Raw genomic sequence first — 12,372 nt, 5'->3', positions numbered from 1 at the left:
AGGAGAACAACTAGCACTCAGCTAAAATACAACTTTATGGCTTTGTTTCAATGCCCTTGCCAAATAAGAGCTTGGTTCAGATTTGTGCAAGGCTATGACGCTCTTTCATTGAATTTGGATCAGCTGCTACCTCTCAGTCCAACGTACCTCACAAGTAGGGCTGGGCGATACCTGGTTTTCAACATCATGATATATCACCAGTTAAACATTGCGATATACTGATATATCATAATGATTGAAATAAGGATGGAGCTATGTAGAGGCATTGGCTGGTTTCACGGTTTTTCCTGCATCCTGATTTTTGCCAGCGTCTGCTCTTGTGATTCACTGGCCCCTTCATGAGGCAGGGGGGAACTGAGCCGGCAGAGTTAACAGGAGCTGCAGGAATCAAGAGAAACATTGGCTGGCTTCTCGGTTTTTCCCACATGGTGATTTTTGCAAAGAACACACAAGCACACATCATGATTTCTGATATACTGCCAGGATTAAAAATTATGAAACTGATATCATGATATGGACCTCAAACTGCCCACAAGGTGGCTATGGGAATAAAGGAAGTAGGATGTCCCAAGCTCTTTGGCAAAATACACAATAAAAGTGTAATAACAAATTAAAAACAATTAAAATAACTTAACTACAATATTAGTGTAACTGGATTGTGAAAACTCATCCATACTCCTACCTTTAAATTAATTTCCTTTTGCATTATGGAAAGGTAAAGACATGCCCAGAATTAAAGTGCTATCTGAATGTGGCCTTGGTGTTAGAATTTGTATTGTACGGACTTCCGGTGCTTCCTGCCTTAATGAATGCAGGTCCCACGCTAGCGGAGATCGTTTGCAGAGAATAAACAAGGATGATTTGGAAGTAATTGTCCTTGCAAGTTCCCCCCCAGGGCCCAGGGCGAATGAGCTCCACTCGCAGATCATCTTGATGAATGGCTCTCACTCTGGTATGGAACCCAAGAGGCAGGAGACACTGAGTGTAAAAGCGCTTCGCATATTGGTAACTGCCCAACGCAGCCATTAAGAGCAGAGGTTCTTCTGCTTATTAGGATGAAATTGGCTCTAATTTACAGACATGTGCAGGATGAAGGGGACAAGATTACATACTGCCAAGTGAATCAGCTACTGGGTTGCAACATTTCGAAATGGAAATAAAATTTCCTACATTGAAGAATAGGTATGTGAGGGGGGAGGGGAGCCTTTACCCTTTTTAAATTATACTATATTTGCTATACAGTGGTACCTCGAGTTACAAACGCTTCAGGTTACAAACTCCGCTAACCTGGAAGAGTGTGATGGCCTGGGATTCCGATTCAGAGGCTGAACCAGAGGAATCCCAGCCTGCACAGGAGTTCCCGCCTCCAGGGCCGGCTGAACTGGGGCAAGGCCTAGATTCTGAGGAGCCTGCACCTGTGTCAGATCCTCAGGAGCAGGCACCAGGTGAAACCATTCTGGCCCCAGAGGTGCTTGAGGACTCAGTGTCTACAGGTGAGCCTCCCCCAGGGCCTAGTAACCCTTCGGCCTCTCCTGAACTGCAGAGGCTTAGGGCAGAGAGGCGAAGGGAACTGGTTGCTCCAAGGAGCAGTGCTCGCCTTAAGGCCAGGGGAGGCGGGGCCCCTGGGGGCCGGGACCGCCCCTGGCCTTAGAAGAAGATAAAGGTCAGTCAGCCCGGTCCCAGGTTGCGGGAGCAACGTCGTTGTTGGCTTCAGATCTTCCAGTGTTCCTGTTCCCTGCCCGGCCTCCTGCTCCTGACCTTCCAGTGCTCCTGTTCCCTGCCCGGCCTCCTGCTTCTGACCTTCCAGCGTTCCTGTTCCCTGCCCGGCTCCCTGTTTCGGACCTCGCCTCTCATCTGGTGAACTCGGACTACGGTACCGGTACCTTCCCCCCGGGACCAGCACAAAGAGTTACCTCAAGTTGAGAACTTTTCCCCACAATGAGAATGGAAATCGTGTGCCGGCGGTGCAGCAGCAGCAAGAGGCCCCATTAGCGAAAGCAGGCCTCTTATTTAAGAACAGTTTCAGGTTAAGAACGGACCTCTGGAACAAATTAAGTTCATAACTAGAGGTACCACTGTATAAATGATTTGGCAAGCCTTACCCCTAAATGATGGGACGCGGGTGGCGCTGTGGGTAAAACCTCAGCGCCTAGGGCTTGCCGATCGCATGGTCGGAGGGGTGAGCTCCCGTCTTTCGGTCCCAGCTCCTGCCCACCTAGCAGTCCGAAAGCACCCCTAAGTGCAAGTAGATAAATAGGTACCTGTCAGGACTGCCTCTAGGTCCCAGCTCACAGAGGACCAACGCCCGGTTGATGTAATGTACAAAAGTCTTTATTGAAGTTTAGTTTCCATTTCAAACCCCAGAGCGCGCAGCCCTACGTCTTGACTCTAGATCGGCGAAGTCCCCTCTGAGTCACTATCCCTTCCGCACCAGTTTAAGATCCTAGCCCGGCTCCACCTCCTGCGCTGTTCCTTCCTCCTCTGGGTCCTTCTGCCCCCTGGGGTTTCCTCCTTCCTGGACTCTTCTGATGCTGACCCCCCTGAGTCTTGCCCTTCCTTCCGGCGGGCTTTAGGACCTGGCTCCCTATCCGGGCTCCCTGCTGTGCCGCTCGCCTGTACATTTGAACTTGGCGTGCGCGCCCAGCCGGTAACCTTCCTCCTGACCGTTTCCCCGCTCTCCGATGTGGGCGTGGTCAAACCTGACTCATCTCCTCTCGCTGGTGGTGAGAACACTGGTCCCGATTCCTGGGACTCCCCCTCCCTACTGCGCTCTGGTGGGGAAGCTGGTCCTGATTTCCAACTGCTGCTCAGGGAGTCCCCGCTGGCCCCTTCCTCCTGGGGTTTTCCCCCTGGAGCCCCCCTTGCCCTGGCCATCGGCGCTCCCTTCTGTGAATCTTCCGATTCGCTGGAGAGGCTTGTGGAATGACTCTGGCCACTGTCACTGCGTCCATCCCACTCGGATTCCTCCTCCTCGCTCTCCATTTGCTCCCCCTCCTGTGTCTCTGCTCCTGAACCCCTGACAGTACCGCTTTATAGCGGGAAGGTAAACGGCGTTTCCGTGTGCTGCGCTGGTGCTGGCTCGCCAGAGCAGCTTCGTCACACTGGCCACGTGACCTGGATGTGTCTCCGGACAGCGCTGGCCCCCGGCCACTTAAGTGAGATGGGCGCACAACCCTAGAGTCGGACACGACTGGCCCGTACGGGCAGGGGTACCTTTACCTTTACCCCTAAATGATAACAAACAGAAAAAACAAGAAGAGAAAAAGAGAACAGAATTATATTTATGGATTAAAACGAAAATAGAATCATGTGAGAATATTGAAATTATTTAAAGCATCTAACTTCCATTGGATGGTAATTTGGATTATGGCCTTTGAAGTTTGTTAGAGATCTAAGAATCAGAGTGTTTGGACTAAATGTTATGACTTTCTTGAATGTCTGTGTGGAATTGGTGGAAAACTTCTGTTCCAACATGAATATAGCATATACCGTGATAATTCGTTCTAGAGGTCCGTTCTTAACCTGAAACTGTTCTTAACCTGAGGTACCACTTTAGCTAATGGGGCCGCCGGAGCACAATTTCTGTTCTCATCCTGAAGCTAAGTTCTTAACCCAAGGTACTATTTATGGGTTAGCGGAGTCCGTAACCTGAAGCGTCTGTAACCTGAGGTACCGCTGTATCCTGGAACCATGGGGCAGCAGCATATGCAGAGTAGATTCCAGGTCTGATGTTTTCAGTACCCTGCAGACCTACTTCTGAAACACCTGAGAAGCGGGTGCCGTGTAGCCTGATTGTGGGTTCAGTAGACTTGCATCCTGTGCCTGGAAGCGTCGAGCATGCTGATCACAAATTGTTATCATATAGAGGAGAGGAGGCGTCATGTAGCCTGAAAGAGCTCCATGAGGTTTCTCCAGGCTTCCTTTCGTTTGGTCAGAGGTCTCTGATGTCCCAAACTGTACGTGACTGTAGTGGATTGTAGAATCCATTGTGGATGCCAAAGGCCACTCTGGAGTTTTGACGAAACAAAAAGGATTCAAAACTTTTCAAAGCGCAACCTCCTTCGACCGGATAAATGCTGAGCAAATTAATAAAGGAAAATGCAAGCTACACTGTTGACAAAAATTCCCTTGGTTTCATTTCCCATAAAAGTACAGTTAGCTCTTACGTTGTAAATGTGTTTTCTTCCCTTGAAACAGATAACTTATTTTAGTAATAGAAAAATAACAGTTTGTCATCCAGGATGGAAAATAATCTCAGCGGGGCTACACATAGTGTATCATACAATAATTGAATTCTCGTTTAATATAGAGTAGAAGCCTAATACTGTTCTTGAGATGTTACTGCTGGGTTATCAAAAACACATTTCAGATAGAACAAGTTGATGAATGCGGTTATAAAGCATTTTATTAACGATTCCATTACAATATCTCCATCAAGCCTTAATAATCACAAGCAGGTTCCTTTTAATTATGTTTAATGTGTTCCACTCATAATTTCTTTGTTATTTCTTGGGATGACTATGATTTCCTTAATGTATTCTCCCCCCCCCCCCCCCAGTAGGTATGAAATTGCAAGGCCTTCATCGTTTTGGTTGCTCTTGCAGTATCAGCAGATTCTAATGACTGCAATTAGCACCTCCTCCAATGCCCTGCTTAGTAGAATGTACCAATGGATGTTTAAAATTCCTCTTACCACCCAGGCCTTACCCACTGCTGTTACAGAAGAGCTTTGCCAAGTCAGCCAGCAGGAAGGCATGCCACCATCATTTAGCAACCTGACTCGGCAGTGGGCATTGTTGCTCTTCTTATTAGTTTTTAGAATGACCCTTTTGGCACCTGACCTAATAAAACAGAGCTACACAACCAGCAGAATCCTAGGAGTAGTTCTCAGTGATTCAGACAGTAAGTGGTGTGTGCAGGCGTGCATGCAATCTTGCAAGCAGGGCTTTTTTCCAGCCAGAACTCCGTTCCAGCACCTCTCAGGTGGCACCATTGCCATTCTAAGAGAACGAGGGAGGTGTTAAGGATCAGTTCCAGTACCTCTTTTTCTAGAAAAATAACACTGCTTGCAAGTGAATGAGAAAAACGTTTGAATTACTCCCCGTTTGAAAAACAAACGCTGCATATGTTAGAAGGATTTTAGCATTATTGCTGTTCAAGCGTGCAATTTTAGCTAGATTCATTTAATGATGATTGAATTTATTATTATTATTGCAAAGTGCCTTGAATGTTTTGTTGAAGGGAAAGGTGGCCTAGAAAGGTTTTTAAAATACTAAATAAATGAATATGCTGCCCCCCAGAAACTGTTGCCTAAGGAGTTACCTTATGATAAAACTAGTCCTTGACCAAGTGATGCAAATCCCGACATACTATTTCCATAGCCTATCAGATATTGTTGCATCTCACTGCCTCTCATCCACTGGACCAGCTGCAGCAGGAGCTGATGGATGGATGCCCTGCAAATCCTGTCAGGCTTCACTAACTCACACCTGTTCTTCTACTCAGGAATAGGATAATATTCTTGGCAGGTCCCATAGATCACTACCAGATCTTTCTTTCTTTCTTTCTTTCTTTCTTTCTTTCTTTCTTTCTTTCTTTCTTTCTCTCTCTCTCTCTCTCTCTCTCTCTCTTTCTTTCTTTCTTTCTTTCTTTCCACTTTTTCTCTCGCCCCTTCATATTTTGATTGTACAGTATTTGATTGTGGTAGCACCTGATTGCTGGCTTTTCAGACATCTGCCAGAGCTTATAGCTCCCATTCTGCATTCAGTATCTGTGCCCCATAGAGACTGAGGGAGACATGTAAAAAAATCATAAGAACTGCTTCAAACGCGTAATTGTTGTTTGTAACTGCCCACATAACAGGTGAAGGAGACAAATGTGGGTTTTGTAATATGTATCACAAAGGTATGTTTGGTGGAGAACGAGAATTAGCTGCATGTCTCTGTATATAGTCGGTGACAAACCTGAATTTCCCCCCACATGATTTGTAGATTGGCCTCAAAACATGTTTGTGTAGTTTTGGTGCTAAAAATGGTAAAAATCAGATTTCTGCACCTGTTTTTCAAAAAGCCCTAAATTCTGTGTTGTGGCAAAATAAGCTGTTTAAACTGGGGCAGTGGGGGGAAGAGAAGGAGCTATGGTCAGCCCAAGACATTTTGGTACTGTAGAAGGAAAGGCCGAAAGCTCTGCATTGTGTTCTCCACTCTAATTCTTCCTAGTTGGTGTTTTGCTTGTTCCTAGCTGGTCTCCCTCCTCTGAGCGGAAGGAGCCAGAGATGCTGAAGGAAAATAGAATGTGAGATGGGCTGCTGTGGATTACTACTGTGGCCAATCCTACCACTACTATTAGTATTTTAAAAGTAAATAAACTAGGAATAGAAAGGCAGGGGTAAGAGACAGTGCAAGGAGGTGGACGAATGAAAGAAACTAGCAGGCTGGGCAAAGTACATGTTGAGCGTGAAAGGAGAATGGGAGAAGAAGTTACAGGAGATGGGTAAAAATACTTTTAAGAGGCACGTGGGGAGTGGGAGAGGAGAAATAGAAAAGTGTTTACCCCGATTAGAGGACCAGCAAATTCTGCCTAAAATGTCGCAATAACCTCGAGACATACACCTGTACTTAGCTTGAGAAAAGCTAAACTGTGGAACTGCTTGCTACAAGGAAAAAGCTTTGGTACATAGTGTAGCCATTTCCAAAGATGAATGAGCTGTCACTAGAAAATTGCCAGCTCATTATGCCACACTCTGCCTCCATCTGCCACCTGCACTTGGTAATCTCCAGCTGTCTCAAGTAGTCCCATAGGATGGAAAGTATGACTAATCCCTGGTGTATTGGATAGTGAATTGGAGTTAGGTGTGTAAACCTAGTTTTCAGACCATCTCAGGTATGAAGCTCACTGAATGGCCTTGGGCATCTTTGCCTGTTTGTCTAGCTTACGGCACAGGACGGTTGTGCGGCTAAAATGCATATTGCTCCTTGTATTAAAGATTGAGTAGCACACAAATGAAATATATAAATAAATAACTGGAAAGGACACCAGCAGTTTCTACTTCACCATAATCCAAAAATGTATAAACAGAAAGAAACCTATGTACCCTTTTCACTTTTTCAGAAAAACTATAAATAACTAATAAATTGTAGGTAAAGGGGAGTGCTGTCATTCTTCATTGCTGCAATACATGCGAGCCTGCAGGAGTCTAGGGGAAGAATAAATAAGGACTTGCCCACCTCCTTCACCCCAGCTATTGATTTTGATTTGCTGAAAGAGCACCAAGGAAAAGAAGTTCTTAGGCAGAAAGGGCAGCTGTTCAACCAAATTTTTAAAACTCTTATTCTCTGTCATGGGAAACAGTGATAGATTGAGAATTGTGGCTTTAAAAAAAAGCTTTTACAAAGATGGGAATATAGCATTTGTATTTATTACCTCAGAAATATAGACTGTTTACCAGAAATATAAAAAGGAGCTAGTCTCAAATATTTGAAAGAAGCCCATAGAGAGATAAGGTGTTTGTTTACTGAACAATAAATGCTAATGTGAATTAGGTGCTGCATGCCAGATCCTGCAGGGAGTATAGCTCAAGGAAACCTTGTTTACCGCAGTCACCTGCCCATTCCATATTCAGAGATGCATGTCTTGCCTTCGCTTGCCTTCCTGATTAGTGCAATAAATACACCAGGGTAACGTAATGGCAGCCTCAGCCGCAGCAAACACCGGCGCTATGTAGAGTGAAGTGACCGTAAAACCAGCCACACTGCTTCTCCCAGGATGTTTAATTCACAAGATGCTGGTGTTCAAAAATAGGCAGGGTTGTTATTATCCATTGACAACCAGCATGATTAATTGTTCATGGTCTTTGAGCAAATTCTCTGCTGTAGGCATTAAGGAGCATGCTCCACAGTTGATTGTAATGATTTTATGTGATGAATTTCATAACAGGCTTGTTGCTTCTGACGGGCGTGATGTCTTCCTTCCTTCCAAATTGCTAGAGGAGTTTTACAAATATCATGTCATTGAGCCGCATAATGAGGAATGTCCTGAAATATTTATTAAATTTACATACATCTTCATCTGAAGATGGCAGGGTGGTTTGCAGTAATGAAGGCACCAGGCGTGCCTCCCTGGGGAGAGCATTCCACAAGTGGGGAGCCACCACAGAAAAGGCCCGTTCTTGTGTTGCCATCCTCCGGAGCACTTGTGGAAGGGCCTCAGATTGTGATCACAGGGTCCAGGTTGGTTTGTATGGGGAGAGGCAGGGCATTTCAAGAAAATAAGGATTACCCTGTGATACACATTCTCTCAGTAGCAGCAATTTGTGGGTGACAAAATGACGAAAACTGTCCACTCCGATTGAGTCTAGGAAGCACTGCCTTCTGATTTGACTTGGTGATGCCATTGGATCTGGCAGCATGACACTGTCCTTGATTGCATGGAATGCTAAGCCAAACCATGGATTGCTTAGCATGAGCAATAAGCATAAGGCCCTCATAGAGGAGATGACAGCCACTTGCCCAGTTATTTGCCATGGCAGTGCTGAGCTGCCATGGTTTGGTTTAGTGTGTTGTCTGAACCCAAAGCTGTGGTTTAGTGCTCTACTAATAAACTTTGAACTGCAGACCTCATGATAGCCCTTGGCTGCAGCTCTTGGAGAGAGCTAAATCACGGCAGTGGAGCAACAGGGAGGACCAAAGTGGTTGTGATTTTCCCTTTCATGGGAGGGTGGGCTGCCCCCACCCATTCTGCTTTCCTTTTGCTAGCAAGCAAATGCCATTTTAGGTTAGACAGGCCTTTGGCCTCTACTGGCTGGTGCAGTAGGGTCTTCTGAGGGTGGGTGTTGTACATTTTCTTTTCTTTTGTTGTCATTGCGAGCTGCTTTGGGACCTGTACTGGGAGAAACGTGGGATATTAGTAAATAAATATTCTCTCCAGCAGTCTGCTCATTCACATGAAGCCATGGTTTGGCTTAGCATAGCTAAGCCAACTGAGCCATTGTGCTCTCTCTCGCTCTCTCTCTCGCTCTCTCTCTCTCTCTCTCTGTGTGTGTGTGTGTTTGTTTGTTTGTTTGTTTGTTTTAAAAAAAGACTATCCAGAATAGGAATAATGGCTCCTGCCCTGACTTGGACTTGGACTCAGTATGTCTTCCCATGGACAGATCTGTTTGGCTGCAATTTGTGATTGGCTGAGATTGCTTCTGCAAGAATCAACATGTTGCAGCTGCTGTGACCAGGCTGTGAATAGTATTTGAAAAAGGTAAATGGGCAAGGGGAAAATTATGAGACATCTCTCTCTCTCTCTCTCTCTCTCTCTCTCTCTCTCTCACACACACACACACACACACACACACACACACACCCTGGTGCAGTACTAGTTATACTTCATTATAATTCTTACAGCAGAATGCATAGGGATGGATGGTTGTAGGCACCAATATTCTTCGAGTGAGTTTCTTGTAGCTCCATTGCATAGCAGCCTGGGGTATTCTAAATATATTTTGCTTAATGAGTAATGATGGTACAGTTTGAAGACCCCAGAAGAGGAAGGAAAGCTCTCCTCAATATTTAACACAGTTGGATTGTGGATCCAAAGCAATGAGAACATATCAATGTTGAATATGCCTGGAAGGCAAAAAGCATACAGCCATGTATTAGATAGTCACAGATTAGCAGTTGTCCATGAGGAAGCTTTAAATTTACCATTTTCAAATGGAACCAATCTACAGAGTAATTGAAATAAGCAGTTTCTGAACTGGCAGAGAGGGTTGGGATAGTTTGAGCTTGACTTCACAGGGCTTTGAATAATTGTTTCCTTACTGAGCTGAACTTTTGAGCCTGCAAGGACATGATAACACTTAAGAGCTGATCTAAACATTATGCAGAATGAGGTGGCAGACTAGGTGGTGAAATTCTTCAGATTACAGGTGTGTGCCCTATTTTTCACTGGCCCTATAGTAAAACAAAATCCTGCATATCATAAGCTCAGATATCATGGAGAGGGCCACTCTAAATCTTTCTCCTTGATTTGCTAGTTTATTACTTGCAAGGAATTGGAGAGATCCCCACTCCCAGAATAGTATAAAACAGAAAGCTGCAATTAATTCTTCATAGTGTGTAGATTGGCTTTTGATGATGTTTCCTTGCCTGCATGAAATTCTCCATTTAGACTACTGATTGGATTTCTTTGCCTTGGGTTGATTGAGACTACCAGAGAAGGAATTTTATCTTCCTCACACATATATTGAAACCGGGCTCAGTTTTCTTTAACTGCCATTGAAAAAATAACATTGAGAATTGTTTGTTAGAAATCTTCAGCTGTATTTCAGTGCCCAGTGCCTTTGGCCAGTAAATGCCAGTTGAATAGTTCCAAAATTGGTTTATATTTGTAGTGTAGTCTTGCCCTTAAAGAGAGGTGCCAGAATCACAGTAATAGGAAGATGCAGCATCAGTCTTTAACAATATGTAATTTCTTTTGTGAAGGCTAGAAGGTGAAATTTGGCCGTTTTATTCTGTATCTGCACATCTTAGCAAAGCAATTGGTATATATAGGGTGCATACATAAAACGTTAGTATCAGTACAGTCAAGCCTTGGTTCCCAAATGCCTCCGTTTTGAAATGTTTTGGCTGCTGAACAGCGAAAACCTGGAAGTAAGTGTTCCGGTTTTCGAACGTTTTTCCGAAGCCAAACATCTGAGCAGCTTCTGTTTGAGTGCAGGAAGCTTCTGCAGCCAATTGGAAGCGATGCCTCAGTGGTCCAACATTTTGGTATCAGTATCAGTATCAAACTTAATTTTGTATAAAGTAAAACATGGATAAATTGAACGCATAAGACTTAAAACAGGTAAGGGATAAAAACTAATGATTAAAAGGTGATTATACCATACATAACTTTAAAAGATAAAAACAAGGACAAATGGTTAAATATGGCATAAAGGAACGCAAGTCTTGCATTTTAGGCCTTCAGTTTGGGCCTAGTTTGTGGCGCAAACCATCCTTCAACGAATAGCCATCCTAGCAGTGCAGAATCTAGCAACTGAGCATGTAACATCCGGGTTTTCATCTTGAAGTAGCAGGGAGGTATAAGGTTGTTCTGTGTGACCTAGGAATTTATGTAGTATAGGCAAGATGAAGCTAATTCGTACATCTATAGTATTGGCAGTGATGAAGGGCATGTTCCGTTGTTTCCAGTTGCCCAGAGCCACACGGGCATTTCCTCTCCTCATACGGGGTCAGGGACTGGACTGAAGAGGAGGGCTGGGGGTCACCCCTCTCTCTCCTCTGGCTTCCCTGGGGGGGAGCCCCCCTTCTCCACTAGTTTCAGGAGAAGAGGGAGACTGGATTGAATTACAGCAGAACCCAGAGCTGCCCAGTTATGAGGGGTTAGGAGAAGGAGGGGGAGAACTGCCAGCAAAGACGTCCTTGGAGAGCACAGAAGCGCCACCTCCCTGCTCAGTTAGAATTTGAGAGCAAAGGGGACTCCTGAGCCCCTCCGTAGGGCCACAGGCTGGACGAGGAGCAACGTCACTGTGGCGTTAAGGACTGGATTCTTCGTCTTGCTCCACGATTGCTGAAGAAAAACTACAGATACAAACTTTCATGTTTCTTCCTCGATCCTTGATGCTGCCGGGGGAGGAAAGAATTCCCCCAGCGTGACAGCAGCCTTCCTGGGTGGCTGAAGGGAGGCCCTGGCCACGGGCCAGAGGGGAAGCCCTTCGCTGTTTGGGAATTTCAAGGTTGGCTGTATATGGCATCTGGGAGATGAGGTATTTTCTGGTTTCACTGATCAAGAATTTTGGGGACCTGGCTAGATCTGCTTGGCATTCTGTGTCTTCTGCGTTCTGTTTAATGGTTTTTCTAGCTTGTTCACACCCCATGTCAAGTAGAATCTGTGGGGTGGAGCCTAGAGTTGTTATGTTTATCGCTGCATGTTTCCATGTCATTTGGAAATCATCCTTAAGAGTTAAGGGAGCAAGGCCACACAGGAGGATAAAATGTTAGTAATTTATAAGAATCTTATTTATCAACCGTTTATATTATTTTCCCAAGGAGCTCATGATTGTGTAATAGTGTTCTCCCACCTTTGTTGTAGCTTCACATAGCCTTGGGAGGCACGTTCTGCTGAGAGAGGGAGACCAGCCCAAACTCATCTAGTAAACCTCATGGTGGAGGTGGGGGTTTTGTTTTAACAATTCATTTAAAGGGCAGGGAGTGACATTTATTGCAATCCTATACTTGTCTACTCAAGCATAAATCACATTGAATGCAGTGGTAGTTGGTCCCAGGTAAATGTGTATAGGATTACATCCTTAAGGCAACTGTTATAAACAAGTGAATTAGACAAGATTACTAAAATCTTCTGACCACAACACTTATGGTAACTAAA

At 44.9% G+C, this 12,372-nt stretch overlaps 1 protein-coding gene across 6 annotated transcripts in view; it reads left to right on the top strand.

Moving 5' to 3' along the window:
* The window catches only part of TPK1 (thiamin pyrophosphokinase 1), a 254,996-nt gene that overhangs the window by 70,542 nt on the left and 172,082 nt on the right, over positions 1 to 12,372 (top strand). Inside the window, exon 1 of one of the 6 annotated variants that reach the window (XM_083706414.1) lies at positions 11,706 to 11,722. The exons of the other annotated variants lie outside the window; for them this stretch is intronic. The gene's annotated coding sequence lies outside the window, so the exon portion shown is untranslated. Of the gene's footprint in view, positions 1 to 11,705; positions 11,723 to 12,372 lie in introns of those variants that run through there. 6 annotated transcript variants of the gene reach the window in all.

This window comes from Podarcis gaigeae (assembly GCF_964106915.1).
Source record: "Podarcis gaigeae genome assembly, chromosome: 12".
NCBI lineage: Eukaryota > Metazoa > Chordata > Lepidosauria > Squamata > Lacertidae > Podarcis > Podarcis gaigeae.
The sequence above is the reverse complement of the archived record's forward strand: the minus strand, read 5'-3'. Positions and strand labels throughout refer to the sequence as shown.